At 45.1% G+C, this 27109-nt stretch overlaps 1 pseudogene; it reads right to left on the bottom strand.

The window, feature by feature from the left end:
- Nucleotides 1–7265: 7265 nt before the first annotated feature.
- On the bottom strand, nucleotides 7266–26872 carry LOC147995333 (nidogen-2-like; annotated as a pseudogene).
- Nucleotides 26873–27109: the final 237 nt, after the last annotated feature.

Raw genomic sequence — 27109 nt, 5'->3', positions numbered from 1 at the left:
GTAACTTTTCTCTGTCATAAACAAGGGACCCCAGGTTGCCCCAGCTCCTGATCTAGACTTCTGAAGACCGATGCTCTGCCAATTCCACTAACGGAGCTGTCCCACTGGACATTGTACTCTCTGTATGAAGCTCCAACCACAGAGAAAATTCTAGAAAAATCTTTGGATCCACCTAGCTCACGCCCAACCCCAATGGAGAGGGAACGTGACAACCGACAATTGACAGACACATCATGGCCTCATTCAAAGGGCTAGAAATAAAGAGATGTGCAGGTCACCAAATACCTCTAATGGTCATTGCTACTCAAAGAACTAAAGGGACCAGCTTCATGCTAGAGGTATACAGTCACTGCCACTGGGAAGACTGGGGAGAACTTTAGGGGTGCAGCATTTCAGCAGGACCCTACAACTCCATGAGTTTGTGCCTGTTGAGAAACAGGGGCTAAAATTCATTGGACACTCCTCCACTTTCATGGTGGAATATGTACCATGACCAATGGGACTTACAATGTGTAGAGTTCAATGAAAGCAACACTGTGTGACTGTGAAGGCCACAAAGGGCAGATATGCAGATGTATGGAAAAGTGGAGTCAAGGTTTCATATACCAGCGGGTAGCCTCTAATTGGCTGTGTGGTTGAGGCTAGCCTTGAAGTCCTGGTTCTCCTGCCTCCACCCCCTGAGTGTTGAGATTACAGACATTCACCAGAAATCCAATGGTGATCTTATATATACCTATTTTAGAACAACAAATCCTTAGTCACTGGACCTCTGAGAAGGCTACTGGGAGAGCTGAGTCTAGAATAAACAAAGGTTCAGGAGCCTCTGAGCCAGGCTTTTTGGGAACCCAAGAGCAGCAGAGGAACAACATTAAAAATGTACAAAGTGACAGTAGACATAAAGTTGGAAAAGCCAAACCATCAGGTAGGAAGCACAACTGGAGACAGGAAAGTCAGTGTGTCTAGAAAGTCTACTCTCAGAACCCAGTGAAGCTTCTGGCTTCAGGCCCCTCTGAGCAGCCTTTTCGTTGTCATCTCACACTGTGACCCTTCAACACCATTTCTCACGCTGTGGAGACCCCCAACCATAACTTTATTTTTGTTGCTACCCACCAATATCCATTCAAATGGCTTCTGTACACTTGATACAGGTACCTGGTGTCTGTCTTGTACTGAAAAATGAAGACATGGCCTATACCACCAAAGAAGGGACTGAAAACTTATCAAACGTCTCAAGAATGAGGTTCTAGATCTGTGGAGGACTAGCTAACAAAATGGTGACCCCAGTACCACTGAGGGAAAGAAAATTCTCTCTGTCCTCATGATGCCCAATTCCCAGGACTGATGAAGGCACTCAAGGAGCTTGAAGCCAATCCCACACTCTTTCTAGGGCACATGTATAAACCTTGATACCCCCAAATCAGTGCACAAGTTCCTGTTTGGAACCCAGCCTGTCCACTCAGTATAATTAGCACCGGGGTCATTGTGCTCTTACCCACAATTATGTACACCTTATTCTGGTTGGCTGTTTGCTGAGGGGAGTCTAGCCCCAAATTCAAGATCCTCCTGACTCAGGTCCTGGAGCACTGAGATTAAAAGGCTTGTGTCACCATGTAGGGTATAATTAGGAGAGCATTTTTTTTCTATTGGACATGATGTGGTATTTTGGATTCCTTTCCTTTCCGTAGGCTAGTGTTGTTCAGGTACAACCCATTACTGAGGTCCAGGAACAAGAATAAAGGGACACTGGGGCAGAGCTCCCTGGACCCTGCTACAGAAAAATTAGGTCCCTACCTTTAAAGCAAAGATACTTCTGGTTCAGTATTCTTAGGTCAAACGAAACAAAACAAAAAGGTCACAGAGTGGCGTTCTTATCTGGTTGAACCCTGCTATTCTTTCTGACCTGTAGCCACAGTCCCCTCACTTGGAAGTGAGGATATCTAACCTAAACAGTTGTAGTGTTGATTCAAAACAAGATGCATGTCAGACATGGTGGCACATAAGTGTAACTCCAAGTCTCAGGTGGGAGAGGCAAGAGAATCAGGAATCTAAGCCTAGGTCTCAGGAAGCAGAGGCAGGAGGATCAAGAGTTCAAGGCCAGCTTTGAACACATAGCAAATTTGAGACTCTATCTTTTAAAAAAAGAAAGCAAGCAAAGAAGGATGGAAGGCATACGATGGGCACAAAATACACCCAGGGAGTAGTACTTGATCTAAGATGGACACATTCCTGGACCAGAGACATCTTTTGCGATTATGAGTCATTATATGGACTGATTGAATGGGTTTAGAGAACTCATTTTCAGAAAGCGACAGAAAGTTAGAAGTGGGGCAGCCTCCAGGTCTAAATGAATTATGCCGCATGTTTTTAGATGGTGACTGTGGAGTCACAGAAGCCTGGGAGCAAACCCTAGCTGCCAATTATTCACTGTATGACTTCACCTCTACCAGCTTCCCCCATCTCTCTCACTTCAAAGCAGGAAAACCTAAGGGCATTCACAGTCTAGTTTCAAAACCTCCATGCTATAAGATGCAATTATCTACCATGCACAGGGCTTTGCGTTTCAACTCAGCAAAGGAAAAACAATTGACATTTACAGTCTCAGGCATCTCCTGCAGTGTTTTGGACACAAACCTCAAGGATAAGGTGTGCTACTGGATACTTTTCTCTACAAAAGGACACTAGACAATAAAAATTTTATGCCCAAAGGGAGACTAAAATCATGAGCCACTCTTTATCCCTGTCATTGTTTGCTTTCTTCCCTCCTTAGCAGTCCATGACATAGATCTGACATTTATGCTGGGTTTCTTCCTCTACCACATTGTCATCGCAGAGATACAAGTGTTGGCTGTCTTCACCCTCTGTAGCATCAGTTCTTAGAACCCAGAACCCAGACTGGCCATCTCTCTGTAGCTCACTGAAAGATTCTTGTACCAACACCAACAGAATTGCCTTAAGAAAACCATTTCTGCATTCATTCATTCATTCATTCATTCATTCATTCATTTATCATAATGACCTGGGCAAGGAGTTCTCTTTCCCAGTGTTCCTTATATGTGACATAAACCTTGCTAGAAGTCAGTGCTAAGGCCAAGTTTGGTTTGCCTAAGCCTATGTTTCTCACTAGTTGGGTTTGCCTTCATTTTTAGAAAGCTCAAAGCATAATGCTGCTTTGAATCAACTACAATTGCAGTGTTTTCTTGAAGCCATTTTTCCCCTCCTGATGTGGAGACCGGACATAATAAATGAAAGAAGACTCTGCTGGTGCATGCTTAATATGCTATTCTGAATCACCGATTGTATTTATCATAAGAAGACACTACTCAGACTTGAATGTGCCTGCAAATTCCTGGGGATCTGATTACTATGCTAAATAGATCATTGAATCTGACAGAGTAACTCAGGAGCTACTGCATTTCGAACCTTACACCCCAGGTGATGACACTTAGGCCTGGTCTATAAATTGAGTTGCACAAGGTGAAAGAAACGTGTTCCCTTGATTCAGCACAATTTCTGTGTCCACCTCCTCCACAAAATATGACCAGAGTCTCTAGAAGTGTAGGGACAGACACCAAAAGCACATAAGATGCTGTTAAGAAGTACAAGTCACCCCCACCCTAATTTCCCTTTGTCTCTCTGCTAACCCTCTGAGTTCCCGATGAAAGTGGCCAGAGAGTCTCCTGGGAAGCTCTCCAGATGCTTTTGCTGCAGGTGGCCTCAAGGCCAATTTTCAAAATGACTGCTTTTTCCAAGGTTTTTCCCAAGGTACACTGCTGGGGACAGCTGTTATCACTAATACTTGGCTAGGATTTTATCATCCTAGTGTTTTCATACCAGCCCTAAGAAGGTCCCATCCCTCATCTTCAATTCAGAGTTGGTTCAGTTCCAGTAAATCTTAGACCCTCACCCCTAGGCCCAGAGGAGCCAGGTCTCCCTATTCCTACCCCAACGCCACACCTCAGGCCAGTCAGGTAGAGACAAAGTCGCTCATGCACAGAACGACCCCCAGGCACCAGGGCAGGGTCCCCGGGTGCCCCAGCCCTCACCTTACCTGTCTGGACCAGGATGGCCAAGGAGAAAACGAGGTAAAGGAGGAGAGCAGTGAGCTAGCCACCATGGCTGGGAGCAAGTACAGGGCCCCAGAGGAGGACAGCTATCCCAGGAGGGCCTGAGAGGTGTGCGGGGAGGAAGGGCCGGAGAGGAGGAGCCTATCACAGCTGCAGGACCCCACCAACAGCTAGAACCACTTGAGCAGCTTGGCCGCAGTCTGGGGGTGGGACATGGGGGGCGGAGGCGGGGCTAACAGACACCCTTGGGTCGCCTGATCCGGATTGGGTGGTGTGTCTACTTGTTGCCCACAGTACCCTCCCCATCCTGCGTCACTATGGGAATGTCAGAAGCAGCCTGCGAGTATCAGAAGCCAGGGGGTGAGAAACAGCAGTGGAGAAGGTGCTCAGAAATGGCCACCTGTGATACCACCACACCCTGGCCCAGAGCTTTCGACCTGGCCGCACCTTCCTCCTCTACTTCAGTTCTCCCAGCTGCGAGGACCCCAGCACCTTAGCAGCGCTTTCTACTCCAGGTTGAAAGCTGCAACAAAATCCCTGCCTCAGACTAAAAGAACTGGTCTGTTTGTGTAGCTGCTGGGAACCAGGTGGAAGCTGAGTGTCTCGCGCTATCGTCTCGCCAGCAAGAACACTCACGGACACATGAATCCTTCTGTAGCAAAATGTTTATGGTATCTTAAAGAGAGGGGACTCGGGGCGCCATCATGGCGCGGCTTATATACACCCTAGCGCGGCACATCCACTCCTGATTGGTCGCTTACCCATGATCTCATAGGCACGCCCCGGAGTCGGCAAAGACCTGGCAGGAAGACACTCTTGCACATGTGCACACAGTTAACTTCCTGAAAGGAAGTCGGGCTGGCATGGCGGAAGCCAGCGCCATCTTGTAATGGCAAATGTTATCTCGGCTTTCCACGTGGGGTGCAGTGGAAGCCAGCGCCATCATGTGGTGACGAATGTTATTGTGGCTCTCTACAGCTGAGGATCAGGGCAGGCAACAGGGAGGGTGAGCTCAGTCCAGAGTAAAAGCTGTAGGGAACAGTTCCCGAGGCTTGAGTTAGGGATGGCCTTAGTGAAGGGAAAGTTCACAGCTGCTCAATCTACTGAGACTAACAAATGCGCTGCAGCCTTTCCCCAACAATCTCTCTCTCTCTGCAAATGGGGTCTACCTCCCTGGCGGTGAGAATGCAGATACTCTCTGCTGTGACAACCAAAAACCTACTGCAGCCTGGAATTGAAAGCTCCCAATATGAGCAGGGCTGCAGGACAAAGAAACACTGCTCAGGGTGGCAGCATGGAACCTGTCTATACTACCATGCTGCATAAGCTGACCTGGGGCCACTTCAGAGCACCTCTCCTATTCCTATGCCTATGGGGCCTATACAACACATATACATATGCACAGGCAGGCAGGCAGGCAGGCATGCACAGACACACACACAAACACAGACACAGACACACACACACACACACACACACACACACACACACACACCCTAATGAAAACAATACTAAAAAGAAGAGAAATTTTCTGAGCCTTTAACAAAATCCTAATTCCCTGACTCAGCAAACCAAATCCCATATGCTTAAAGGGGAAGTTAAAATTTATTGAGAAGGGTGCTCTCTGTTCAGAAAATAAGGTTCAAACAGCATCTGTGTTCAAACTACACTGCGGGGGAACTCAAGTCCATCCACTACCAGAAGCCACGCATTTCCTACCTTGAGCTGGTACTACAGCTCAGCCCCATGTCAACAGCTGCCCAGAGTAAGCCCACAGCTGCTGGATAAACCTCCGGGAGAACAGTGTTTCCTCTGAACATAAATAATAACAATTACGTGTTTCTATGGTTCACACAGCTCACCAAACATTCTTTCTTAAGGGCTAGGCTTTCCCACACATGAACGTGTACACATGAACACACATAAATTTTTTTAAATAAAATTTAAAAGTATTTTTCTCCTCTAAGACTTAAAAGCTTCCAGTTGGACAATCTCCCCCTGAATGTCTTTTTCATAAACATTCTAGCATTTAGATGTCAGCATTGACTACATTTGGCAGCTGATTAAATAGCACAGATCATGTCCCTCCTGGGTTATGCTGTTACCCTCAGTTCCCAGTGACTGGCTCCATTTCAGGCCTTTCTGAGCTCTTAAACAGCCACGCACAACCTTTGACACCGTGACACATTATCATCTCCAAAGTTCATGCTTCAAGGACCATGACCGATTGCAAAAGAAAACTCTCTGAAGGTTTTAGGTCAGTTTACAGTTTTGTGCTGGGCCATAGCCCGCTCCTCAGGTTTCAGACAACTGTACATACAACCACTTTCCAATAACTGTGTGCTCTTCCTGGGCCAGGAAAATACAACCCGCAACAAAAGGCCACTCAAAAACACATCTGTAACACAAAATCCCTTTGAGGAAATTTTTGATTCGTGCCTTTAAATCTCTTTAGATAGAAAGAACTCACACTGAATATTATAGGAGATTGTTAGACGAATTTGAAAGTTCTAGAACGTTGAAAAGAAATCCATGCCTTTGGCTTTAAAAAAAAACAAATGCTCATCAAACTTCATCAAGCAGAAAAGGAGCCAGGAGGCAAAAGCTTTTTAATGAGACTTTCTGTTTTCAGTTTCTCTGTTTTCCAGCCCAGCTGTTCACCCCACCATCCTCCAGTTTGCTATGTTTTAAATCCTCTAAAGATTAGTAATGATGGTCTTAATTGTCTTCTGAGGAATAGACTAATGCAGACACTCAAAACATAACATACACTAACAACAAATCCTGGCGATACGTTTATAAATGAAAATCAGAGACTTGAGGGTGAAATAAGTTGCCTTAGCATGGCCAAGATTCAAACTTGACAACAACGGTCCTACCCTAACTATTACTCTATACTCTGTTAAACACAAAGTGTTTTCTTCCCTCCTGAACTACTTCTCTAAACAACTCCTGAACCTGCAGAAAATGTCCCAGCAGAACCAGAAGGTCCTCTCTGCTAGGTTAATGTTTTTGTCAATACACGGACAGAAAAACTGTGAAGTTGAAATGCTGTGGAGAGAGGTGTGACCTCTGACACGTCCTCCTGGCAGAGATCATTGAGCAGGGAGAGCGGGAGATAGGTGTAGGGGAGGATGAATCTAGGACCAGTTTCCCAGTCCATCAGGATGGATGAAAAGTTGTTCCCTCTCGGCATTCCCCTGCCTTCTTCCTGCTACCTTTAGTGCTAGTGAGTCACAGAACCAGGTTAAGGTGGTTCAGGGGAGGTGAAGGCCACAGCTGTGGGGACAAGAACCAGAACTAATAGCAGACACAGGTGTCTATACCATGTTCTCTCCCTAAGGCTCTTCAGCATGTTTGCCTAAGCCTGCACAGCTAACTACCACAGTCAAAGCTAAATGGCTATACCCTCCATCCTGCAATGCCTATGAAGCCTCGAAATAGCTCACCTTCTCTGAACTTGCAACCCGAAATTTTTCATTACACTTGGGAGGAGAGCTGGCTGTATAATCCAGGCTGGCCTACAATTCTCTATATGGCCCAGGCTACTCTTGAACCTAGAAAATCTTTCTGTCTCAGTCTGCCCCAGCCTGTCCCAGCCTGCCCGGACAGGAATGGGCCCAGGTGAATGACCATGTCTAGTTTGTCAACTCTGCTATATTTTCTTTAAACAAAACCTCAAATGCCCAGTTTTTCAATGCACTTGCCTTGAGCTTTAGAACTCACGTGGTCATCCAGTCCTACCACATACCTCCCTCCACTCAGGGGTGGCATGTACCAGACTCGGGGTAATTAGGAAGGATTTCTCCTTCCAAAGGAGCGAGGGGAACATCTGGCTGTGAAAGCATTGACCGTGCCTCTGGATAGGACTGGGTGTTTCTGTTCCCAAGGTCTTTCCTGCCTGGAGTTAGGAAAGCTGCATCTGCCTGTGGAGGAGCTGGGGTTCTGGTGCCCACTGGATCCAAAAGCAATGCTACGTCCTTGAAATCCAGGACCCCTACATCTCCCACAGGTGGCCCCTGTTTGATTTGATGGACCAAAGAAGCCGATTCTGTTTCCCGGTAGGATGGCCAGTTACCAGGTGCTGGGTGTGGCAAAGGAGAAGCGTGATCAGAATCTGGAGACGTGGTGCCAATATCCACAAAGCTCGAATTAGCCTTTGATTTGAAAGACACATCAATACATCCATTCTCCTGTGGCCTTCTAGGGCCTCCCCTGGTTCAATTGGTGGGTATTCTACATCCTCTCCATTCTCATTGTGATAATTGCAACTGTCCTCAGTACAGATCTCCAGGGCTGCAGCATGGTTGAAGGAGTGCTCCAGCACTGAGGAACAGGCTGTGGAATGGTCACCTCTGACCGTGGCTGGCCAGACATTGTCCAGCGCCAGCCTGCTGCTGATGTGAAAAGCCCACGCCCCAGGAATCCCCAGGTTGCTTAGTCTAAGAACAGAGGAAGGAGTGGATTGTAACCAGTCCATTCATCCTCCTTCAGAATTCATATTGAAATCAAAAGATTTTAACGATCAAAGCCAAACTTTCCATGCTATGTCAAACAGAAGCAAAGCATCTAAGTAACTGAGATAAATACCATACAGGAACTTTGTTAAAAGCTGCCTTTTGTCTGGCATTGTGTATGGAACACTAAGCCATCAGGTTATATGTCTGCTCCAGAAGCCCAAATCAAATATTCTGTCAAAATCCTGGCTGTCTTGAGAGCAAACATGGAATGCAAGAATATTTTATGCTTTCTCGACATGAATGAAAATTTAAATCGGACTCAAGCTTACTTAAGCTTAAAATTCCTAAAACACTTAAATAGTACTGATTTCTACAAGCCGTGCCTACACAAGTGCTTATCAGTCTTCACTGTGCTCTGCAAGATAGGGGTGGTAGCTGTGCTAGATCTTAGTGAGGAAAAAGTTGGTTTTGAGGGGTTAGCTAATCTTCAGATCATACAGCCCAAAGTTGGCAAAGCCACGGCAAGAATTTCATGCTAAGAAGAAACTTTGTCTTCCAAACATCTCTGTGTACTCTGATTCACATAGACTAATGTATTAATGACAGAGAATGATAGATCTATCAGTACTTTTTAATGACCAAGTCTAAAACAATTTTTGAGCAAAAGTTCAACATGGGTAAGATACAAATGTATTAATCAAAATGAGGCTCAGTATTTGGGAACAGATCTTCATTTTCTCCGTAGAGTAGACCATGAACCCCTGTTAGTTCCCAAGAATCTCTTTTCTCAGAGGAATTTCACCAGATAGACCCAGCTATCCTGAACCTCGAGATCTTCTGCTGGGATGTGGCACTACTCTTGCCAGCTTAGTCACCTACTATCTCAGTGTCAATGGTACGCTTGCTGTGAAGAGGACAGCCATGTGTAGGATGATTCCTAACGCTAAGAGAAAGCTCGGGTTAGGAAGGCTCTGGAAGGCTGTAGGAACACCCATTCAGAGCCTGCCCCACATGTGGCCCATATATATACACCAACCAAACTAGATAAGATGGATGAAACAAAGAAGTGCAGGCTGACAGGAACTGGATGTAGATCTCTCCTGAGAGACACAGCCAGAATATGGCAAATGCATAGGTGAATGCCAGCAGCAAACCACTGAACCGAGAATGGGACCACCCCATTGAAGAAATCAGAGAAAGGACTGATAGAGCTTGAAGGGGCTTGAGACCCCCTATGAACAACAATGCCAACCAACCAGAGCTTCAGGTGACTAAGTCACTACCCAAAGACTGACCCTGGGCTCCAACTGCATAGGTAACATTGAAGAGCCTAGTAAGGGCACCAGTGGAAGGGGAAGCCCTTCATCCTGCCAAGACTGAACCTCCAGTGAACGTGATTGTTGGGGGGAGGGCGGTAATGGGGGGAGGGTGGGGAGGGGGACACCCATATAGAGTGGGAGGGGAAAGGTGTTAGGGGGATGTTGGCCTGGAAACCAGGAAAGGTAATAACAATTGAAATGTAAATAAACAATACCCAATTTAATAAAGATGGAGAAAAAAATGACTCTGGAAAACGGGACCTAGCCAATGATATCAATCCTGTGTTTGCACGAAATACCAAAACTCAAATTATCCCAGACTATGTAATTTCCTCAAAAGTCAACAATCAAGAATAAGAGGGAATGGCTAAAAAGAAGTATTAAGATCCACTGAATCATACAACGAGATCTTTGTTCACTGGGGCAAGTATTCATCATTCTAGTCTCAGTTTCTACTGCAATAATGAGGAGAGTTGAGGTTTTCTTCAGTTCTCTATCTCTCTCTCATTCTGTGCACTGTCCACTAGCCACTACCTGTACCCAAGTGTATTCACGATACTCTGCTGTACTGGCTGGATTTCGTCACCCTGATACAGACCTGAGAAGAGATTGCCTCAATCACACATGCCTGAAGGCAAGTCTGGGGGAGGGGCGCTTTCTTGGTTAATGATTGGTAGGAGGAAGAGCAGTTCACTATGGGTGATACCACCCTAGGGTACCATCTCTGGTTGTGTAAGAAATCAGGCTGAGTAAGACAGAGGAACCAAGCCAATAATAATGTTCCTCCATGGCTTCTGCTCCAGTTCCTACCTCCTTCTAGGTTCCTGTCTTGCTTTAGTTCCTGCCTTGGCTCCCCTAATGCACTGTGTGACCCAGGACAGTAAACCAAATAAACCCTCTCCTCCCCAGTCAGGTCAGTGTTCGTCCCCTCTGTGATTTGTTATATTCAATTGCTAAGGTTTCTCTTCATTTTTTGAGACACAGCCTCATGTAGCTGATGATAACCTTGAGCTTCTCTTCCTCCTGCCTGCACCTCCCAAACACTGGGATACCAGGTGTGATACTAAACCCTGTTTGTGTGGCACCAAGGTCAAAACTCTGGGCTTTGTGTCTGTAAGGCAATGTTCTACCAGCAGAGCTTCAACTCTTGCCCTCAGTTGGTGCTTATAGAAATTAGGGTTGCAAATAAAACACACCACAGAAGACAAAACTCCAGGCTGAAAAAATGACTTAGCAGGGAAAGCCACTTACCTACAAGAGCTTAGAGCTATACCCAGAATGCACGTGGTAGGGGGAGAGCACAAACTCTGACAACCTGGATTCCAACCCAGACACCTCCCCGACAGCTGTGTCCAACCCCCAACTCCCACACAGTAAGGTAATTATAAAAACTGAAACCAATCAGTAAGAAGAGACCCTGGAGCCCCAGCCCATCCCACAGCAGGGTATTGCAGCTGGGAAACCTCTGGAGTTTGGAAGTGGACAGCTTCAAAGCTTCAAAGAGAAGGAAAATACAAATCATGCAAGCGTGGAGCTAAATAAATGCCTTCTAATGAGACATAAATCAATATCCTGGCGTTTGCCACAGTGCCTGGTGGGAATCTAAACAGTTAATTTACCCTCCACACTGAGGTCATTTATGAATGCTCACAGATAGAATTTGTCTCCTAGAAAGAAAAACTGTATCACAAAACAGAACAGCCATGCTGGCCTGCCTGGGACTAATCCCTTCCCAGGAACTACTCTCTTCCCTACCTGAATATACATATGTTTCAGAAGAGGCCTGCAAACATGAATAATGTATTACCTCTGTTGGATGAAGAGATTCCAGGACTAGGAAAATGTTCTTCTCCTTGGAGGGGTACAGCAAAGCATCCAGAGGGAGCTAGGACCATGATCCTGAGCTACTTTAGTTTACAAATGTTGTCCTCAATGCTGGGCATGTGTGATGCAATATTTCAACCCTTAAGACAACGATACTGACAGAACCTGGAGGAAAGAAGACTAGGAGACATTGTTAAGTATGCAAACACTGAATGGGAGGCAAAGCCCACGCTGAAAGGGGAGGTAGCAGAGTTGTCACTCAGAGTAGTGGTAGGATAATTCTGACTTGCATTTTATGTTATTCCATGGTCTGTAGTTTGTCTCATTTTATTAAGCGTGAGGCACACCAAATTTGTCAATCACTCTGGTCATGTCTCACGCTGCTCCTTTCTGGCACACGCCTGTGTCTTAAAAATTGTAGTATTTCAAGCACTCAGCCCTCCTTCCAAGGGGCTCTAGGTACTACCTGGGGAGAGAGAGTCTTTAAGCTAGAGGGTAAGAGGTTAGAGGAGAAAGGGTAGAGGCCAACTGCTAAGTCTGTTCTAGAGTCTAGACTACACAGACTAGGGTGAGATGGAGACCTAGACCCGGTACGGATCACAGAACAGGAGGGCACACTTGTATGTAGAACCCTTGGAAATAAGGCTGAGTGCTTGAAATACTATGATTTTTAAAGGCAGAGCCCCTGGACACCAACAGAATCTGGGAAGGACCAAGAATGACAGAGTATTAGAATGAGAATTGGTACCTGCATAGCCATAAGAAGCTGCTGTGCGTGTGCGTGTGCATGTGTCTGTGCCTGTGTGTGTGGAAAAAGCATGTGAGGAGAAAGTTGTGTTTCCCTACTGGAGCCATAAAGGCCTTCATACATGTGCTCACACACACATGCATGCACATCCACGCACACGCACGCTCGCATGCACACACACATACACACACACACACACACACACACACACACACACACAAACACTGTCATCCATTCACTCTGGTTCTTCACTGTCTCCTTTGATGCTTTCCAGAAATATCAAAATTGCAGGAGAGGGGCAGATTGAGCTGTAACCGGAGTGACTGATAAAATGACCCAAAATACAAACAACCAGGTAACATGAAATCCAAGTAAGAAACACCCTATCTACTCTGCATAAGAGATCACCCCTGTATCCATACTTCAGAGCTGTATTGACTATGGCTCGGCCATTTGACTCTGACATAAGCACCTTTCATAATTTCGGTAAGACTATTGGTAAAACTGGGAAGATAATTATACTTACCACCTATAAGTTGAGAGAGTTTTAATTAAGATAATATCTGCAAGGGTTTTATCACAATGCTCTGCAGATAAAGTGATCGGTAAATTTTTGCTCTGTCACTCTCTCTGCCCACGATCTAGTTTGACTGAGAAGAAACTATGGAAAGCCACAAAGTAACTACTGTGGGCTAAGCTAGTATTGCAAAATACAAAGACAAAAGAGCCCACCTGAAGTCAATAGTCTCTTAGGAGCACCAACTGGACAGACACCTGCAGAATAGCCTATTGCAGCACTAGCGGAATAACCTACTGGGGAGACTAAGAAATGGATTTGTCTCTGGCAACTCTGTGGGTAAACCAGTCAGCATGATTTCTGGTGATGGTGCCAGGAGAAACCTGAGATGACTAAAAGCCTCATCTACCTACCTGCCCCCCATTATAGTACTCATAATTTAATCCTTAACAATACCTGTTTGAAAGACTGAATCATGATGCCTCCTCTCTAGAAATCATTAACCTGAAAAGGGTCCACTGAGGCAGTTAGTTATGACGGGATATTTTTATGTAGCCCCAAGAACAATGTTTTTCACAGCAAATCCCAGTAGTTCTGCAAAAACATATAATCACTGCTGGTTCTGGTTTCTCTGCCTGACAAATAGTGCAGGAAAAAGAAAGAATCTTTTAAATCTTGGACAGCCTGAAGCTCCGGAGTTCAAGCTTAGCTCTTGGTTTTCAACCAGCGCCTTTCTTAGAAGCCACCAAAGGTTATTATCAAATGGTTTCTGGCCACTAGAGATAGTGTCCCTCCTAAATGTCCTTCCAGTGCATAGCACAGTCACACACTCCACATTACTCCCTGGTAGAAATTCTTCACCGACTGCTCACTGTTAGTCAGGCTGAAATACAGGGCTTTTCTCTTCACGTCATCTGCTTCCCCTTGGCAGAATCCCACCTTAGCAGGAAACTGTAACTGGACACTATAGGATTCTTTGGGGTGAGTTCCAAAAACTGAAGACCATTGGCAGGATAGAGAAAGAGGACATAGGAATCACATTCATCGGATGCCAGAACGGCCTGGAAAGTGTTCAGCTGTGGACAAAAAGGAATTGCCGACACCCTTAAACAAAGAAATAAACAAAAGAAGAAAATCAGAACACAGGTAAGGAGTTCCAACAAGGGGGCAGAGGCCAGATCCTTTTTAGGATTTCCCCATGTTGGTTTTGAACATAATCTCCTTTAGAATCCCCTCTTCAAATTACAAATGTAATTTTGTAAACCATGTGTTATTTTTTTTAATCTTTTCTACCAATTTAGGTCAATAGGTTAAATGATGCATAAATGAAATACTGGTTTAAAATCTTTAGGATTGTAGGGAAGAGGATGAAGGAGAACTAACTAACACTAAGGATATTTGAAAAGGCCTTATGAAGGGCCAGAGAGATGGACAGTTAAGGGCACAGGCTGCTCTTCCAGAGGTCCTGGGTTCAATTCCCAGCACCTACTCGCCCATGGTAACTCACCCCTGCTTGTAACGTCAGTTCCAGGACTTCTGACAGCCTCACACAGACATACAAGTAGGTAAAACGTCCACGAACATTAAAATACAAAAGCCATATGAAAAGCTACTTGCCAACTTACAACGAACGTTATAAGGTGGGTAATTCTCCTTCCATTGGCTACAAGTTCTCAAAAAGTCCACAGCTAGATGTAGGACACCTTGCTCTCAAGTTGTTGGTCGAGGATGTCACAGAGATGATACCAGAGTTGCCAATTCTCATTGCTCAGGGCTACCCCTCAGAATGTGATGGTAAGATCCTATAGCTGATGACACCACACAAGTAGGTCAAAGAACTTGAAGAAATCACACAGACCTGCCTGCACAGTACTTAGCAGGAAGCTTCCACCCCTGCTAGCTACCCTTTATGATGCTAGAAGATGCTATGCAGACTATTCTCACTCCACTGTGACTACTCAGGGCTACATAACAAAAGCCCTGGCAAGATGTACTCATGGGTGTGCCATAAATGGCAGGAATGTAATGAGGATCACCAATCATTTTCTGGGTGCATTTAAGGTCTGCACTACAAGAGGAAACTTTTGCCTGGCATTGTAAATCTGGTCAGGAAAACCATGGCAGACAGGCTCATAAGCCCTGGGAATGAACCATAACTACTATTTTCTTAAATGGATATACAGTAGCAAACTATACCAGTTACAAGCTCATAGATTAACACAGCTCTGGGTGGTCATTGGGGGAGGATCTTCATACAGTGGATGGTAGTTAATACACATTCATAACTAGTCCGAGTATTGAGAATGAACTCTCTGTGGAGAGCTCAGCCACAGAAGCTCCCACCGTATCAAGTTCCCTCAAGGCTCACGGAATATTGGAAAGAAAAGAGGTGGAAAGTGTTTAAGAGCCAAAGGTCGGAAGGAGTTGGATCAAAACAATGACATGTTCTCATGATATGGTCGTTGAACTCAAAAACTCAGTGCAGTTGGTGTCCAGCAGAAGAGCAAACCACTCAACATTCCAGCACGAATGTGGTAGGGCACAGAAGCCCCTGCCTGCAGCTTAGAAGATTCTGTCACTTGAGGACTGCTAGGGGAGGGTTTTCTTTAGGGGTATGGTCCCTCGTGAGTGGACCATGCTGCACTGGTGGCCCCTCACTCATGAGTAGGCTTCGCTGTATTCAAGGGATTATTAGAACAAATACAGGGGTGAAGTGGATATACTGAAATATACTGTATCAATGTATGAAATTCTCAACAAATAACATTAGAACAGTGCATTTAAAAGTGTTAAGGTTGTAAAGCTTCTCCAGTCCAAACTCTTTTGAGAGTTCTGGACAAGGAACAAAATTGACTTGCTCATTCCTATACCCTCAGTTTTTATTTTGTGTCTGAATGGCTTTCACATCCATATATCATATTAGCATTCATGCATGCACCCACCCATGCATCCAACCATCTATGCATCCATCCATCCATGCATCCATCAAGCCATGCATCCATCCATCTAGGCATCCATCTATCCATCCATGCATCCAACATCCATGCATCCATCCATCTATGCATCCATCTATCCATCCATCCATCTATGCATCCATCCAGCATGCATCCAGCCAGCCAGCCATGCATCCATCCATCCATCCACCCATGAATCCAACATCCGTGCATCCAGCAAGACATGCATCCATCCATCTATGCATCCACCCATTGCCTACTGCAGGCCACACTCAGTCAGGAAGCAGCTGATCAAAAGGCATCCTTACTGATTTCACAGCCAAACTCCCTTTCCTTTTCAATCTCTTTACAACACGAGTTATCTTGTCACATTGTAGATGAAGAAAGTGACCCAGGCGCTTGCTTAAGGTCGGGCAATTATTGATGATGGAAGCCAGCCAGACCCAACCGCTCATCCCCTGCAACAGACATTCAGCTGAACTCTACCAAACAAGCCATTCCAGGACACCTTCCAGGCTCAGCTCCACTAAGCCCTCTGCACAGTGTTTAAGGGTGCCCACTCCTACTAAGTGCTTTGATGCTGTGTCCATATTTCCCTGCACCAAGAAAATCCTAACCAGCAAGCACTGCCTCCTGGGGGTCAAGGACTGTGATTCCCTGCGGAACCCCTTCCATCCTTCGGCACCCACTATGTTGGTTTTCCAGTATGTATTTGGCTCCTGTTGGTTGTCTGGTTTGGCTTTGGCCTCCACTCACTAACCCATCTGAATATTAATTCATCGGGGTTGGGTACCCGCTAAACCACATTATGTTTGATGCTGCACTCAGGACAGAGCCAAAAAACTATGCCCCAAGAGCCTGAATTATAGGAGAGAGAAACAGCCAGGACTGGAATTTTAGGAGAGTGACTGGGGACAGGCATGGTGGCAGTGGCCACAGAAAAAGGAGAGTGTCCAGGACATCAGAGTGGGGTAGGGTAGCATCAGAGTGGCAGCCAATGAATGAAGATAAACACTGTGGGAGGCAAAGCAGACCTAGATGAGAGTTGGAGTCTGAATTAACACCAGGGTGACTGTGGAATTTCTCCCTGATATTGCATTTACTGACTTTCAAAGGGACCTTTTCTGCCATTACCACCTTCTTCCACCAAAGAACTAGTTAAGGGATGCTCCACTGTCTTAGACTCTGTAGTTGGCTTCTCTCACTAGATCATATATGCTTTACAATTTAATAGGGAACTGGGGAGACATTTCTCTTACAAATACTCGCTTTATAAAGAAGGTGGATGACAAGAAGGAAAAGAAATCACTTACTGGTATCATTACCTCTTCATTTTGTTAAACAAGACAAACTGACACAGCAAGAACCTCAAAACTGAATACAAGGAACGAATGTGTCCTTGTGTTTTTTTCTGCCTTGTTCTAGAACATCTCAAATGTTACTTTTACCTTTCTGACAAGTAATGCTAAAGTACAGCTTTGAGGTTTGGGTAATAAGACAAAGAAATGCAGATATTAATATGGTTTCAAAAAAAAAAAAAACCTCTGTAGCTCCTCTGTATTCTCTAAATGGAAGAGTCTGCTTACCTTCCTTGTTTTTCAAAAAAAAGTTCATGAATTCAGTCCCCACATTCTACATTTGTTGCAGCTGTAGTCCTCAAGTATGTCATCTGCGGGGCTTGACCCTCCCCAGAAAGGTCAAACCCTCTAAGTTTCCAACTCAGGTACACAAAGAACATGCGTCATCCATCATCAGTCAAGGTAGGGCCAGAGGCTGTGAAAGCTTTATTTCAGTCACAACAAAGTTCAAGTAGGAGATAAAAAGCCGAACTAATATTCCCATCCTTAAATAACCAACTGTGGAGGCTCCTGGTATGGTGGCCACAATCAACTTCACAAGATAAGGGAGAACCAAGGTCCTAAATTTACAGAAATTCCATATGATGAGGGCTGTCTACATGTGGAGATCAGAAGGCAGTGGGGAGGAGGTCTGGGAAGAAGTGAGGAGGCTGTGATGGGAGAACCCGACTTTTAACCTGGAGATCTGCACATGTAGTGCCTTATTTGCTCTATGTCTCTTCTGTGTCACCTTTTCTCGAAGCATTCACTTCAGATGGCAAGTTTTTAATTTCCTCATCCCCACTAAAAGAGGCAAATAACAGAGGAGAAAACAACAAAAACTTCCTTTTAATATAATTTATGATCCCAAAGTACATTCCGGAAGAGTTGAGCTGCTTGAAATCTGCCACATGGACCCTTTGTCAGGGCTACAGACTTCCACACAGAATCGCTAAGAGGCCACTTCATAGGCTTTGAAGAGCCCCTCCTTAGAGACACCCTCTGTCTGACTCTTTTCCAAAGGGAAAGGCCCTCACATTCCCAGAGACAAGTTTTCCAAGAGTCCTCCACAGCAGTTCTGAAGGTAAGCCCTCAGTTGCACTGCCAAAACCTGTACAAGAGTCATGGCCTCCCAACCTCCCCAAAGAGAAAGAGAGAGTGCCAGCTAGGAGAGGAGCTCTCCACAGGGTGGGGAGCAGTACAAAGAGGATCAGGTCAAAGTTGCCCAGCTGCAAGGTCTCCAGTTTCCTGTTCAGGCAGAAAACCAGAAGGCTTCTCAAACATACCATCCAACAAGGGTAAAACATCAACCAGCAGAATGACATCTTTACAACAAGGGATTTGTCTACTCAGCCTTACCAAAATGATAACAAAATAAGAAATGAGGTGATTCATTCCTGGGGGACAAAGTTCAATCCTCAGTCTTCTTTAAGGACACATTCTCTGGAGGTGTAAGGCCACTGATTCTGGCCTACGATGTTTGGTGTGAACACCAACCACCACTTTGTATGTTACTTTTTCCCCATTCCCATGGGGACACTGATGTGCTTGGGGTATTCCAAATTCACCCCTGTACTGCAGAGTTAAGAGAATGCCTAATGCTTTCATGATGGCATAGTGTATCCTCCTTCATATGTAGTCTTCAAGGACACCTAAGCAGTTTTCTTCAACCCATTTTCATATATCTAGTTATTCTCTATCCTCGCTGTCTTCACTGACATGTGGTAAATTACACACGTACCATTTCTGTGGACTCTAGCTTCATAAATTAAAAGCTCCAGCTAAATCCAAAGTTCTTGATCAACAACTGTCACCTCTGCACCAACTCAACACCCACCATTCCATGTTAAAGCATCCAGGGAACAGCTGTGATGCATACTATTAGCTGTCAATATGACGCTATCTACAACCATCCAGGAAACAGTCACCAGGCATGTCTCTGATAAAGTATCTTGATTAGATTAATTAAGGAGGGAAGACCCACCCTAAATATAGACACCACCATTCCCTGGGCCCAGGCTTGCACTGCATACAAAGAAGAAAGAAAGCTTAGAAACAACACCCATCTTTCTCTGCTTCCTGGCTACAGATACAATGTTTCCATCCTTTTCTGAAGCAACTTCCACACTCCCATCCCTCTCCCAGGATGCAGCCCAGACTAGGGCAAGCTCTCCTACCACTCACTCTCGGTTCCCATTCCTGTGGTCCTTCCAACCCAAATGAAATTCCTCGTCAACAAAAACCTTCGACATACTATCTAACTCAGTTCTAGATAACACCCTCTTTCCCAGTGAGAACACAACAGCCTTCCCCTGACACCAAAAACACACAGAGTAACAGCAACAACAACAACCACAACCACAACCACAACACAACAACAAAAAACGGTACCATTCATTACTCAGGTCTTTCAGCCATTACCTCTTTGCTCTATGAAGTGACAGTTTAAGAAATCTCAGATTAACTAAATGAACAAACACTTTATTTGTTCATTTTTGTAATGCAGTTGCACCATGCCATTCTTGCATGCCAGGTAGAACACTCTGTCACACCCAATGTGAACATCCTGGAGGGAAAGATGAGAGCAGAAACATTTCACGCTGTAAAGATATTATTCATCTGATGTCATTTCCAGTGACTAATATTAATATTACTATACCAGATGTAAGAAAACTATGTAGAGATCACAGAATCTTCCAGGCAAAGGAGATTGTTGTGTGCCAAAATCTACCTCAAAAATAAAAAAAAAAAATCTATCAAAGCTAGAGTTCAATCCCACGGTCTTCCAAGCACTCAGAAGAGCCTTCCACAGGAGTAATTGAAAACACATCTTGTGCTCAAAACCTCATCGAATGGAACAAGTCCTGAAGCCCATTCAGCCTATGGCAATATCTGAAGAACAATATGGATGTTTGGAAAAGTTAAAAAACAAGAAAGCTACAGAATTTTCCCCACCAAATTCCCCTACAAAAAGATAAGAAAAACAAAGGGGAAAAAACCCAAAACAGTAATTTGGACAAACCTCCACTTAAAAAGTACTTACAGAGAGGGCCAGAGAAGGCTCGAAAGGTAAATAAATCCCTTGCCTTGAAATCCGAGTTCAGTTCCAGGAACCCATGTAAAAGGAGAGAACTGGTACCGGGAGGATCTCCTCCCAATCTCTGCATGTGCACCCCGCTACATGCACACATAAATCATACAAAACCACATACCATACATGTCCTACACACATACCATACACACACCCCACATATATATCATGCACACACAAGTGGCCTCAATGCAGTATGCACATACCATACAAACACCACACACACCCACACAACATGCACACACCATATGCATATAAACACACCATACAGACACACACAAGCACACACATTATGCACATGCACACATCATACACATAAACCATACACAGACACACACATCACACACACACATATACAAACACACACATAACGCACAAATGCAGACATACATACACATCATGAACATGCAGACACACAACTTCATATACAGCATTAACATAGATTATTTACATACACACTCACCATACATAGACATACATATTCCCATGTAGCACGTAAACATATACGTACACATATATGCACACACAGAGAGAGAATAAAATGAAATAAAACAACCAAGTCCTTACATAAAGGAGTTCTACCACAAGATCGTTACATGGCAGGAACAACACATCGCCTTGGTTAATTCTCATGACAACCCTAAAAAGTCAGAACTACCATGTCAATCTACAGCTTAGAAAATGAAGACTGAGGGATTGTGTCTTCCAAGACCACTGCTGCAAGTGTTTTCTGCCTTGTTCCTGACTTCACCAGTACCTGGAAGGTGTAATGAAAGAATTACTGTGTCTATGGGTGTTGCTCATTCATGAAGGACATACTTAGCTAACCTTCATGAGGACTTGTGTTCAAGGCCCAGAACTGCAAAATTGAAGGAAGAGCTGGGAAAATGGTTCAGTGTGAGGAGTTGCTATTCAAGCATGAGCACCTGAGTTTGATCCCTAGAATACACACTGAACAAAAACAGTCATGGTGTCTGTCAGTCCCAGATCTCTAGTCCCATAAGAAGGAAGGCAACTCCTTGAACCTCGTCACCCAGCAATCAATCCTGGCTTAGCTGCTGAGTACTGGGTCAGAGGGAGGTGTGCCTGAAAATGATTTGAAAGGGAGCTGGATAGAGTGCTCAGCAGGATAAAGGCACTTACTTCGGAAGCCTGATGACCAGAGCTCAATTCCCAGACCCCATGAAGGAGGATTAGCAGAGAGCTGACTCTGAATTTATGTTGTGACTACCACAGTGTCAAAGCATGCACACGTACGCAGAACAAATAAATAATTTTTAAAAGGTGGATAGTCCCTAAGGAATGACACTCAAAGTTCTTCTCTGGTCTGCACACACGTGCATCTCCACACAAATGTGAACCATGCATGAATGTCTGTGTGTGCCTGCACATGCGCACACATTCACAGACACACACAGACACACAGGTACCGCATGCACGGACACCAAAGGGAAACTGTCAAAGACTGTTTCTAATGAAAGGTTGCTAATGAAATGAGAATCCTATGTAGTACACTCATCTCTCTGGGGCTGTAATCTTCATGTCAAATAAACACTAAAACACTTGGGACCCACTGCAGCCTCAAGACCCCGGAGCCTCAGTGCAAATGCTTCTTGCTCTAATTTTTGTTTGTTTGTTTGTTTGTTTGTTTGTTTGTTTTTTCTGTTGCAAGAGGCTAGCTAATTCAGCTGAATTTTCCTTGGGAGCAGCAGAACATAATTTCAAAGTGAGGTTATCATCAGAAGCATCCTTCACAGCAACTTCACTCCAGTTCACACTTCCTTTGAATATGGCTCCAAGAACTATCCTAGCACCAAAGCCGCAATGAACACTAAAACGCTAACCTTATTTATTAGATGTCTTCAGAAAAAGTGCAGCGATTGTTACTGTAACTACTTATATGATTCGTGTACAGGAAATGGGTCTTGCATGGAAAGTGTAAGAAAGGGGAAAAGTATGTCTTCTAAGGTGACTTTGCCTCACTTAAGGCAGATTTGGAAATTATTTTCTCTTCTGTGATATAAACAGTAATTACTGTGCTTATCCTGTGGGACTGTGTCGAGAAGACAGTATAAAACACTCCTGCAAGAAGGTAAGGAGAGGGGGGCAGAGGGATGGCTCCCTGGTTGAGATCATTGGCTCTTCTTCCAGAGGACCCATGTTCATTTCCCAGCACTCACATGACAGCTCACAACTGTAGGTAATCCAGTCCAGGGTATTCCACGGGCACTGCATGCAACGGTATGTAGGCATATGACCCATGTGCATAAACACAATTTTAAAAATTTAAAGAGAAGTTTGATGGTGTGAACAAACAGACTATTTAACAGTTGTCTAGTTTGCCCTTCGACTCTAACTAACTAAGGTCACCAGAAAGACTGTGGCTCAGCTAGTAGAGTGCCTGGCCAGCCTGCACTCTCGGTTCAGTTCCCATCAAATGGGTAGGGTGTGATGCTGCACACCCACTATCTCAGCACAGGTCAGTCAGGTCAAAAGGATCAGAGATTCAAGATCATCCTCCATTATGAGGTTTGAGGCCAACCTGAGATGCATGGGGTGGGGGGATCAAAAGCAAAACAAAAGGAACAACATAAACGTCAGACTCCCCACTTCAAATCGTTCAAGGCTGCCTACTTCCAGGAACCAATTGCAGTCCTCAGAGGGGACAACGTCTCTACCCTTGAGTGCTCCTGCATCAGATCCCAACACCCTGCTCTTCTGAAAGACACTGTGCCTGCCATGCCCCTAGTACATTAACCTCCAGCGCACAGGCTGATACATGCTCTGCCTTCTATCCTGGAGAAATGGCTTGCTCACTGAAACCTACCCAAATGGAATCCCTGAATCAAGATGGGTTAGGAGGAAGCTCTAGCTGGAGAGTCCACCATATTACCACAACAAAAGGTTATCAGTGGTGTTCCTACTAAATGTAAGAGAGGCCATTCAGTGAAAGAGCATTCTGCTTAGAGACTATGTCTATTTCAGTGCTGATATAAGGAAAATGTGTAAAAGTAGTTTCTGAATTAACAAATATCGACTATGTTCAGATAGAGATTATATATGATATATATGACTCTCTGCATATATAACCCTAACCCTAACCCCTTACTCCTAACCCTAAACCCTAGCTCCTAACCCTAACCCTGTGACATAGATTTTTTTAACATTACAGGAGAAGCTGGAGGGCAGCACACCCTATGAAGTGCTTGCTGTGCGTGCATGAAGTCCTGATTTGAATGGCAGCACCCAGATCAAATGCAGGTCGTAGCAGCACACTTGTAATCTCTGCTCTGGAGAGAAAAACAAGCAGATCCCTAGGGCTCACTGGCCATCAAGCCTAGCCTAACTGGGGAGCCCCAGGTCCCAGAGAGACCCTGAGTAGAAAGACAAGATGGCTCCCAAGCAAAGATATTTAAAGCTGATCTCTGGTTCACACATACATATGCACACATGTGCATGCACACCCACACTCTCACTCATAAATTAAAATTTTTTAAAAAGACTGTAAGAAAATAGAAATATTAGAATTGGCGACCTAGTTGCTTGTATTATAAAACTTTATCTTTTTTCCACTATAAGCTTGTTATACATGATATTAGATAAACGTTTTAAAAACAATGTATGAATGAATGACTGAGCGAATGAAACCTAACAGTGGGGACTGTCTTCTCTAGCCCTCTACCTGGCTGGCCTGCGCCAAGGAGGCAGTGTTTGAGTTGAAGGTATTCTGTTGAACTGTAATTGAGATGTCAAAGCCAAGGCATTACAAGGCTAGTCAGTAAACAAAACTGGATGTTAACCTGTCAAGTAAGAAACTGGAACTTCAAACAATTTCTCCATCTCTGCTGGTGCAGGCTTTAGGAAAACATGTCTCTTCCTTTAAGTTCACAGAACAAACTCAGGAACAATGGGCAAGCTCTTAGGGAAGACATCACTTCTGTAGCTCAGAGGCACTAGGGGAGTTAAAGCAAACACAGATTTGCTCCAGGTCTATGGCATTTTACACCCAGGTGGAATTTCACAAGAGGACTCTGTCTCTACCTACACCAGGAATGAGGCCATTTACCCTCACCCACCCATACCCGCTTCACATGTTGCCAAGACCAAAGCCAGAGCAGAGTTGGTGTTTTCTCCAGGGAGACTGCAAAGCAGGCTCCTGCAGACTGAAGTATGTAAACTGTTACAAAGGCAATGTGGAGAAAGCTACAGGGAACTTACTAAGAAGTTCAAGGCATGCTTGCTCACTCTCCTGTGATGTCAGCTCAGGCTGTGCAGTGTTTTGACACTTTAAAAAGTGTTGGCTTTGAAGAGGTGGCTCAGCACCTTGTAGTCCTTTCAGCATGCTAGCTCAAATCTCTGTATCCATTGTCAGTCAAGCAGTTCACAACTGTCTGTATGTAACAACTCCAGCTTCAGGGGGCCCAAGCCCTCTTCTGGCCCTTCCAACACAAGCAGACAAAGAGAAAGACACACACACACACACACACACACACACACACACACACCCAGGCACACACACAGGCACACACAGAGGCACACACACAAACACACACACACACGAATAAAATAAAAACCTTATAAAACATTTTATAGTATTGATTATAGTAAAAATGTCATGGGAGCAACCTTAATGACCACTAGGAAGGGTGAGATTTTATAAGGTTGTAATAAATTTTACAGAAATACACTGACCAGAGCATACTAAACAGCAGAACAAGCAAGTGAAACAGTAATATGGGCACTGTGGACCCACTGTTGTCAACGGCAACAATATTAAAGAAATAAATAGAAATGTACACACGAACCTATAGGATATTTTTGGTTTCTCCAGGCAGGGTTTCTCTGTATTCTGTCCTGGAACCCACTTTGTAGACCAGCCTCACCTAGAACTCACAGATATCTGTTTGCCTTTCTGACTCTGCTGGGATTGAAGGTGAGTGACACCACACCCAGCTCATACAAAAAAAAAAAAAAAAAGTTGTTCCTTTTTAAATTTCCCAAATTTTTAATTTTTTGATGAATATATCATTAGAACTATTCGTGTACTTATAGGTAATAAAAAAAAAACTGTAAAGTGCCTGAAGTTCCCTCAGGGTCTTTGGTATCTGCACCTTAGTCCCTCATTTTACTAAGCAATTTTCTTAGTGTTGAGGAGCAGAATCAAGGGAATGCCTCTTAGCCAATCTCTTAGTTTCCTTTTCAAGCCCAACCCTTCTGTTTATTCAGCTGCAGGGTACCCCTTGCTTACCTCTCCAGACCAGGCAGCCCCAAGCCTGTCCTCCTCCTAGGCGCCCACTTGCTCCCAGGTGGCCAGGAAGAAGTGGGTGGGGGGAAGCCTGTGCACAGGTAGCAAGCAGCCAGACTCAGCACAGCCCAGGAGGTGTCCTCCATACAGGATCCAGCCACTGCTGTGACTCGAGTGGATGTCAGCCAGGAATGGGGCGATGGCTGGGAAGTCAGTAGGAAAATCATCAACGACATATTAAGTCTCCCTGGGTAAGTCCTGGGTGGAGATGATCCCATTGGTGCCCACCTACAATGAGACCACAGGGCCGTGAGACAGTTCAGCAGGTAAGGGCACTCTGCTGTCAAACCTGATGACTTGAGTTTTAGGACCCGACAGAAGGTGGGATAAAAAAAAAAAAAAAAAAAAAAAAAAAAAAAAAAAAAACAAAACTGGTTGTTCTCTGCTCTTCACACGCATGAGGTAGCACGTGAATCCCGCCCCACATAAACATTTTTAAAAGGGCAAAACGGTAGTCGCTCAAACTGGTGGTGGGCAACCACCAGTCGAACGCACCTACGGTCCAGAGTTCTACTCAAGTCAAGAAGACTCCCTCCTCTTGGCAGGTTGAGACACATCCAGGGTAACAAACTCAACTTTGGCGACAGTGATCAAGTGCACTGCGACTCACAGGTGCGGCCCCTCTTGAACCCGCTCATCTTTCTCCACCACTGCACACCTTGGGCGCCGTGTCCTTAATTAGATTGCTATGCCTGCGTGCACAGCCTCCCACTGCCCCTAAACGCAAACCGCACTAGCCGCCTCAATTTCATCTTCCTACCTGGGAAGTCAAAGTAGTGGGGGACGGTCCCAGCTCTCCCTTGAAATGATCCTTATTCCTCCACAGTAGGGATCAAGAAGCTGCAGCACCGCTGCTAAGTCCAGTCCCCAGCGGCGATGACAGTTAAACATGGAGGTTAGTTGCTCCACACCCTGGGAAGAAACTACAACCCCACACCAAGCCGCGCACCTCTAGGAGCTGAACTTACACAGAGGTTGCTGAACTGGACACCGTAGAAGCTACTTCTACATACTGCTAGCTTCACAGCCGCGGAGCATTCAACATCGCCCTCCCGCAGCAGCCAATCTTCCCACGACTTCCCATAAAGAATGAGCTCTTCAGGATGCAGAGCCCCGGTTCGTGACAGCAGCACCAGCACCAGGAGCAGCGATAGCGGTGATGGCGGTGCCAGCAGCCTGGCTGTCCCGTCCCAAGACATGCTCACTCCTCCCTGGCTCTGCACTCCCCACCTTGAGTCTCTGCAGGCCACTGTGCCCGCCAGACGCCCACTCGGACCTTTGGTTCCAAATGCCGGTCCAAACACCGCGCTGATTGGCTACAGCTCTCGGCTACTGACCAATCAGCGACTCTGAGAAAGTTTGCCAGCGGCCACTACAACTGGCTCTCATTAGGTTTTCTAAGACTGCTGTAGTTTGGTGGAGCAGCCAGCCTGGGAAGGTGAGACTGTTGGCCAGATCTGGTCTGGGCTGTCCCAACTACTCCTGGGCTA

This window comes from Rattus norvegicus, chromosome 3 (genome assembly GCF_021556685.1).
Source record: "Rattus norvegicus strain SHRSP/BbbUtx chromosome 3, alternate assembly SHRSP_T2T, whole genome shotgun sequence".
Classification (NCBI taxonomy): domain Eukaryota; kingdom Metazoa; phylum Chordata; class Mammalia; order Rodentia; family Muridae; genus Rattus; species Rattus norvegicus.
The sequence above is the reverse complement of the archived record's forward strand: the minus strand, read 5'-3'. Positions and strand labels throughout refer to the sequence as shown.